The sequence below is a fragment of the Triticum aestivum genome, chromosome 5A (assembly GCF_018294505.1).
Source record: "Triticum aestivum cultivar Chinese Spring chromosome 5A, IWGSC CS RefSeq v2.1, whole genome shotgun sequence".
NCBI lineage: Eukaryota > Viridiplantae > Streptophyta > Magnoliopsida > Poales > Poaceae > Triticum > Triticum aestivum.
In genome coordinates this window covers 425,496,424-425,505,539 of record NC_057806.1, presented here as the reverse complement: position 1 = coordinate 425,505,539, position 9,116 = coordinate 425,496,424, and positions in this window count along the sequence as shown.

The window sequence follows — 9,116 nt, the reverse complement described above, 5'->3', positions numbered from 1 at the left end:
GGCCATCATCATCTTGTGCTTGTGATCTCCATCTTCGAAACACCGTCATGATCACCATCGTCACCGGCGCGACACCTTGATCACCATCGTAGCATCGTTGTCGTCTCGCCAATCTTATGCTTCCACGACTATCGCTACCGCTTAGTGATAAAGTAAAGCATTACAGCGCAATTGCATTGCATACAATAAAGCGACAACCATATGGCTCCTGCTAGTTGCCGATAACTCGGTTACAAAACATGATCATCTCATACAATAAAATTTAGCATCATGTCTTGACCATATCACATCACAACATGCCCTGCAAAAACAAGTTAGACGTCCTCTACTTTGTTGTTGCAAGTTTTACGTGGCTGCTACGGGCTTAGCAAGAACCGTTCTTACCTACGCATCAAAACCACAATGATAGTTTGTCAAGTTGGTGCTGTTTTAACCTTAGCAAGGACTGGGCGTAGCCACACTTGGTTCAACTAAAGTTGGAGAAACTGACACCCGCCAGCCACCTGTGTGCAAAGCACGTCGGTAGAAGCAGTCTCGCGTAAGCGTACGCGTAATGTCGGTCCGGGCCGCTTCTTCCAACAATACCACCGAACCAAAGTATGACATGCTGGTAAGCAATATGACTTATATCGCCCACAACTCACTTGTGTTCTACTCGTGCACAACATCAACGCATAAAACCTAGGCTCGGATGCCACTGTTGGGGAACGTAGTAATTTCAAAAAAATTCCTATGCACACGCAAGATCATGGTGATGCATAGCAACGAGAGGGGAGAGTGTTGTCTACGTACCCTCATAGACCAGAAGCAGAAGCGTTAGCACAACGCGGTTGATGTAGTCATACGTCTTCATGGCCCGACCGATCAAGCAACGAAACTACGGCACCTCCGAGTTCGAGCACACGTTCAGCTCGATGACGATCCCCGGACTCCGATCCAGCAAAGTGTCGGGGAAGAGTTCCGTCAGCACGACGGTGTGGTGACGATCTTGATGTTCTACCGTCGCTGGGCTTCGCCTAAGCACCGCTACAATATTATCGAGGATTATGGTGGAGGGGGGGCACACGGCTAAGAGAACGATCACGAAGATCAACTTGTGTGTCTAGAGGTGCCCCCCTGCCCCTGTATATAAAGGACCAAGGGGGGAGGCCGGCCGGCCCTTGAGGCGCGCCAAGGAGGGGTGAGTCCTCCTCCTAGTAGGAGCAGGACTCCCCTTTCCTAGTCCAACTAGGAAGAGGGAAGGGGGAAGGAAAGAGAGGGAGAGGGAGAGGGAAAGAGGGGTCGCGCCCCCCTCCCCTAGTCCATTTCGGACTCCCCATGGGAGGGGGCGCACCACCTCCTGGGTTGCTGCCCTCTCTCTCCCCTCAGGCCCACTAAGGCCCAATACTTCCTCGCACTACTAGGGAAAACCTTATACACAGAATCTTAGCAGCAACGCAGCATAAAAACAGGCGTTGTTGCTAAGTAGTAGCAGCGCAGCTACGGAAAGCTCGCTACTGGTGCAAACTTAGTAGTAGCGTGTGACACTTAAACCGCGCTGCTACACAAATCCACCGACAGTACACAACGACATAAGTTTACCAGTAGCGCGGCGCCAGGGAGCGCGCTGCTGCTAATGCCATAGTAGCAACGCGCTTTTTTGTCACCTCGCTGCTGCTAATTTTGAAATTGTGCACAGGGTTGGCCCGTTTAGCAGTAGCGCGTGACAGGAAAGCGCGCTGTTGCTACGCTCTTAGCAGCAACGCGCTTTCTCTCCCGCGCTACTGCTAAGACGCAGCACCCACCACCTTTTCCACCTCCCCTCCCCATCTCCTCTCCTCCCTTTCCCCTACCTCCCACATCCTCCCTCTCTCACTCTTCTTCTTCCTCAATACTTCTCCCCCATTACTCTCCCTCTTCTACCTACCTTTCTCTCTCTTCATTACTCCTAGCTATAACTACACCACCTCCATTAATTCATCTCCTTTCTCTTTTTCCTCCCCCCTCCACTAGTTGAAGTTGTCTCCTCCCAAATTAGCTAGCTAGGTAGATGTAGCATTTAGTTAAGTGACCTATTTGCCCCCTAACTAGATCTTTCTTTGTCAACAAGAGCTTTGTGCACTTTTGACCTCCCTGCATCATCATCTCCACCGTGTGCTCGATCTCGAGATAGAGGTGTGATTAATATTTCATGCTTTTGCAAAATGGAAATATATGTTCCTATTTTGTATACACACTTAATTAGCCATTATTATGCATGGGTCCAATGATGTAATATATATGTTCCTATTTTGTATACACACTTAGCCATTATTATGCAAGGGTCCAATGATGTAATATATATGTTCCTATTATGCTGAGGAAAAGAAAAAAGGGAAACTGGTTATAGCAGTAGCACATTAGTGAAAAAGAGCTACAGCTAGTCAAGGTAGCAGTAGCGGTTTCTACAGAAAATCGCTATAGCTGCTCGTAATAGTAGTAGCGCGTTTCGTGTAAATGCGCTACTGCTACGTCCACTTAACCCAAAATTCTCCCTCTCCCTGCTTCATCCCGCCTCTTTTCCCCCAAATCCCCACTCTCTCTTCCCCGGCCCCGTCGCACCGGCGCGCCCGCCCCCGACCTCGGCGCGCTTGCCCTCGACCCCGGCGCGCTCGCCCCCGACCCCGCCGCCCCCGACCCCGCCGCCCCCGACCCCGCCGCGCCCGACCCCAGCACGCTCGCCCCCGACCTCGGCGCGCTCGCCCCCGACCCTGCCACCCCCGACCAAGGCGCGCTCGCCCCCGGCACCGGCGCTCGCCCCCGACCCGTCGGCCCTCGCCTCCCTCCTCTGCTTCCTCCCCTCCCAACCTCAGCCGTCGTCGGGCCTGCCTCCTCGCCCTGCACCCTCTGCAAACCACCCCCCTCTCTCTCTCTCTGCTAGCTAGGGTTAATTTACTTAGGTTTTAGTTATGTTAATTAGGTTATCTATTTAGTTATGAATTTAGATAGGTTTCAAAATTTGCTAAATTTATATGCAAATTTGAACTGGACATGTGATATGTGGATATGTCATGTTTTGGACATGTCATGTTTTGGTAAATGATCCGAGTTGCCTATGTTACGCCGGAATGTTGATTCATTTCCGTTCCGGTGAATTTCGGGCGCTCAATATGTCCATTTTTTAGCAAAGGTCATGCCGAAATTTCCCGTGAATAAAGGCATGATTTGTGCTACATAGTTGGCATATCGAGTGCTGGCACATAGATTTCTTTTTTATCTCATTTCTCGTTTATTCATACTTTTAGAAATAAATGAGGACACTTAATCATAGGAAACATGTCGAACAACGAAGAAACTGGGCCTTCTGACCAAGATGCAGACGAGATGGATTATGAGGGTGAACAAGACTACCTCGACTTTTTGAGTGCTAAGCAAGGTTTGCAGGTCCGCCTCGATGATGGTACTGACGCCGACACCGACACCAACGGTGCTGGCACTGATGGCAGCGCCGAGACCGGTGGGGAAGGTACCGCCGGGGAAGATACCGGCGCCGATGCCGGTACCGAAAAGAGGCATAAGAAGCAGAGGTTCCGAGGGTGTAGAACGAGTGGCATGAGTGTCAGGCGCAAGTGAATGGGTTCTCGGACGCCAGCCATAAAGGCTTCAAAAGCAGACAAGAAGGAGAAGCTAGTTACTTGAGGTTCACGCTAGCGCGAGAGAGGACTCGTAACCGCCATCTCATGTATTGCATAGTTCCGCTCTCACTCATAGTGATAGCTCTTCTCGCGTATACCTTTGTTTAGATGGACGACGTTGTAGTTGCAAGTATTCGAGACTTGCATGTATCGCTTATTTCGAGATGATGACAAGATACCACTTTGTGTTGGATGATGATTATGACGAGACTATTTGTATGTATATGCTATGATTACATTTGTGGTCTCGCAGGCATTTGTATGTGTATCATGATGACATTTGTATGTGCTAAAGATTCTTCTATAAAGCCTGTTCAAATTCAAAACAAATATGCTGAAAAAACAAAAAACTACTAAAATTAGCAGTAGCGAGTGGAGAAAAGTTAGCAGCAGCGTGGTTGTAGCAGTAGCGCGCACAGGGGAAGCGCGCTATAGCTATTAGCAGCAGCGAGGTTCCTTTAAGCGCGCTGCTGCAACACTTGTGTAGCAGTAGCGCGGGTAGACCAGCGCTACTGCTATATGTTAGCTGTAGCGCCTTATTAGCAGCGTCGGCCCCCGCGCTACTAAAAGGCCGAAAACCCGCGCTGCTGCTAGGCTTTTCCCTAGTAGTGCCGGGGGGGGGGTCCGGTAACCCTTCCGGCACTCCGGTTTTCTCCTAAATCATCCGAAACACTTCTGGTGTCCGAATATAGCCGTCCAATATATCGATCTTTATGTCTCGACCATTTCGAGACTCCTCGTCATGTCCGTGATCATATCCGGGACTCCGAACAACCTTCGGTACATCAAAATATATAAACTCATAATGAAACTGTCATCATAACGTTAAGCGTGCAGACCCTACAGGTTCGAGAACAATGTATACATGACCGAGACACGCCACTGGTCAATAACCAATAGCGGAACCTGGATGCTCATATTGGCTCCCACATATTCTACGAAGATCTTTTATCGGTCAGACCGCATAACAACATATGTTGTTCCCTTTGTCATCGGTATGTTACTTGCCCGAGATTTGATCGTCGGTATCTCAATACCTAGTTCAATCTCGTTACCGGGAAGTCTCTTTACTCGTTCCGTAATACATCATCCCGCAACTAACTTATTAGTTGCAATGCTTGCAAGGCTTATGTGATGTGCATTACTGCGAGGGCCCAGAGATACCTCTCCGACAATCAGAGTGACAAATCCTAATCTCGAAATACGCCAACCCAACAAGTACCTTCGGAGACACCTGTAGAGCACCTTTATAATCACCCAGTTACGTTTGTGACGTTTGATAGCACACAAAGTGTTCCTCCGGTAAAAGGGAGTTGCATAATCTCATAGTCATAGGAACATGTATAAGTCATGAAGAAAACAATAGCAACAAACTAAACGATCAAGTGCTAAGCTAACGAAAAGGGTCAATATAATCATATCATTCTCCTAATGATGTGATCCCGTTAATCAAATGACAACTCATGTCTATGGTTAGGAAACATAACCATCTTTGATCAACGAGCTAGTCAAGTAGAGGCATACTAGTGACACTATGTTTGTCTATGTATTCACACATGTATTATGTTTCCGGTTAATACAGTTCTAGCATGAATAATAAACATTTATCATGATATAAGGAAATAAATAATAACTTTATTATTGCCTCTAGGGCATATTTCCTTCACTCAGTGGCGGGGGTCGAGCTTCAGCAGCTGCGGTGAGCGAGCTAGAGAGGGAGGCGGCCTACGTGAAAGAGGGAAGAGGAGGGCGAGCTCACCGAGAGGGCGCACGAGGGCCCGGCGGTGGGTTTAGGAGCTGCAGCGGGCACCTCGTTGAAGAAGACGACGGTGAGCTGAGGAAGAAGACGACAACGGGGTGGGCGTTGTAGGGGCGACGAGCTCGAGTCCGTGGTCGGAGAAGATGTAGCTGGGCACGGCAGCACTCGGGGACTCGTCGGAGAGGGGCGGGGACAGCGGTGGCCGCGGTCAGCACGGCGTCGTGGCCAAGGACGCACTCGGAAGCGGTGGATCTGAAGGAGGAGAGGAGAGGAGGAGCTGGCGGAGTGGGCGAGGGGAAGTGGGAGTGGTGGCAGGTGAGGGGGAGGACTCGAGGCGTCGAGGTGGCGCTCTTATCCCCTCCCTCGTCGTTGACGGTGAGGCGGCCCGTCGGGGCTTGCCCCTGTTGCGACCCCGGTCGGGGGAACAGGGGGAGAAGGCGACCCGAGGAGGGGTTGGGCCGGACTAGCTGGAGTGGGCCGAGGCTCGGCCAGGCACTGTGCACTTGGACCAGTGCACAGTGGCCTGTGCTCTTTCTTTTTTTCACTTTTGCTTTTTTAAGCTTTTCTGTTTTAGCTATTATAGGCCATTTAGACAGTTTACAAAAATGTTGGTTCACCACCAAAATTGTCAAAAGAAAATTTGCCACATGATGAACATTTTAGTTTTCATGTTTGAGAAATTTTGAAATTCACTTAGAATTTGAATTTGAATTCAACTGGAATAATGAAAGAGATAGAAGACAATGATGACCAAACACTTGTTTAGCAAAATGTTTAGCTTAACCCCAAGGGTTACTGTAGCATGACACTGGGGGTGTTGCATTGCATGAGTTTATCCCTCTACATCATGTCATCTTGCTTAACGCGTTACTCTGTTTTTAACTTAATACTCTAGATGCATGCTGGGTAGCTGTCGATGAGTGGAGTAATAGTAGTAGATGCAGGCAGGAGTCGGTCTACTTGTCTCGGACGTGATGCCTATATACATAATCATACCTAGATATTCTGATAACTATGCTCAATTCTGTCAATTGCTCAATAGTAATTTGTTCACCCACCGTAGAATAATTATGCTCTCGAGAGAAGCCACTAGTGAAACCTATGGCCCCCGGGTCTATCTTTATCATATTAATCTCCTACTAGTTAGTCATTTCCTTTGCTATTTACTTTGCCTTTATTTTACTTTGCATCTTTATCACAAAAATACCAAAAATATTATCTTATCATATCTATTAGATCTCACTCTCGTAAGTGGCCTTATAGGGATTGACAACCCCTATTTGCGTTGGTTGCGAGGATTTATTTGTTTTGTGTAGGTACGAGGGACTCGCGCGTAGCCTCCTACTAGATTGATACCTTGGTTCACAAAAACTTGCTGCATCATCCCTTCCTCCCTATGGCCCCCGGGAGACTTGGACCCTACGACAAGAAAGAAAAGAGGAGGCCACGAGGTAGGGGGGCACGCCTACCCCCCCCCCCCAGGCGCGCCCTCCACCCTCGTGGGCCCCGTATTGCTCCACTGACGTACTCCTTCCTCCTATATATACCTACGTACACCCAAACGATCAGATACGGAGCCAAAACCCTAATTCCACCGCCATAACTTTGTGTATCCACGAGATCCCATCTTGGGGCCTGTTCCGGAGCTCCGCCGGAGGGGGCATCGATCACGGAGGGCTTCTACATCAACACCATAGCCCCTCCGATGAAGTGTGAGTAGTTTACCTCAGACCTACGGGTCCATAGTTAGTAGCTAGATGGCTTCTTCTCTATTTTTGGATCTCAATACAATGTTCTCCCCCTCTCTTGTGGAGAACTATTCAATGTAATCTTATTTTTTCGGTGTGTTTGTTGAGACCGATGAATTTTGGGTTTATGATCAAGTCTATCTATGAACAATATTTGAACCTTCTCTGAATTCTTTTATGTATGATTGGTTATCTTTGCAAGTCTCTTGGAATTATCAGTTTGGTTTGGCCTACTAGATTGATCTTTCTTGCAATGGGAGAAGTGCTTAGCTTTGGGTTCAATCTTGCGGCGTCCTTTCCCAGTGACAGTAGGGGCAGCAAGGCACATATTGTATTGTTGCCATCGAGGATAACAAGATGGGGTTTTCTTCATATTGCATGAGTCTATCCCTCTACATCATGTCATCTTGCTTAAGGCAATACTCTAGTTTTTAACTTAATACTCTAGATGCATGCTGGATAGCGATCGATGAGTGGAGTAATAGTAGTAGATGCAGGCAGGAGTCGGTCTACTTGTCTTGGACGTGATGCCTATATACATAATCATACCTAGATATTCTCATAATTATGCTCAATTCTGTCAATTGCTCAACAGTAATTTGTTCACCCACCGTAGAATACTTATGCTCTCGAGAGAAGCCACTAGTGAAACCTATGGCCCCCGGGTCTATCTTCATCATATTAATCTCCTACTACTTAGTTATTTCCTTTGCTATTTACTTTGCCTTTATTTTACTTTGCATCTTTATCACAAAAATACCAAAAATATTATCTTATCATATCTATCAGATCTCACTCTCGTAAGTGGCCTTATAGGGATTGACAACCCCTATTTGCGTTGGTTGCGAGGATTTATTTGTTTTGTGCAGGTACGAGGGACTCGCGCGTAGCCTCCTACTAGATTGATACCTTGGTTCTCAAAAACTGAGGGAAATACTTATGCTACTTTGCTGCATCATCCCTTCCTCTTCGGGGAAAAGCAACGCAGTGCTCAAGAGGTAGCAAGAAGGATTTCTGGCACCGTTGCCAGGGAGGTCTACGCAAAAGTCAACATACCAAGTACCCATCACATACTCTTATCTCCCGCATTACATTATTTGCCATTTGCCTCTTGTTTTCCTCTCCCCCACTTCACCCTTTCCGTTTTATTCTCCCTCTCTCTCTATCCTCCCTCTCTTTCTCTATTTGCCTATTTTTTCCCGCTTGCTTTTTGTTTGCTTGTGTGTTAGTTTGTTTGCTTGTCGTTATGGCTAGTCCCTTATGTTCTCCGTTGACCCCTTAGTTCGAAATCTTTCACTTTAAACAAAGACTAGGAGAAAACTTAAAAGATGCCTGGTTGAGAATAATGGAGTCTTATGATAATTGTACCTCTGAAATAAACCTGAGAATTTTGCTTCGCAAGTTTTATGTTGGATTGAATATGTCTCATAGACAACTCTTGGATTGCGTTGCCAAACGCAATTTTATTGAAATGGATCCCCATATTGCGCTTGAAATTATAGAAGGTATAGTGGGAACACTACCTCAACAAAAGGGGCCTCATCCTACCCAGGAAGAGACACAAGTTTTTGAAAAAATTGTGAAGTTACTAAAAACTTGCAGAAATCTCTTGAACCTCTTAAGAACATTAGTGGAAATATTCACCGCATGAATATGTTGATTGCCCTTTGCAATAAGCGGTTGGATTCGTTAGATCTAAAAATTTCAGAATACGAAGGGAAACATAAAGAACCTCCCGGATTCGAGCTTGATTCGGTAAAAAGTTGAAAACTAAAGATGGCAATACCTAGATCTATTCTTTCTTGTTATGCCTAGCTAGGGGCGTTAAACGATAGCGCTTGTTGGGAGGCAACCCAATTTTATTTTTATTCCTTGCTTTTTGCTCCTGTTTAGTAATAAATAATTTATCTAGCCTGTGTTTTGGTTGAGTTTTTTGTGTTTAATTAGTGTTCGTGC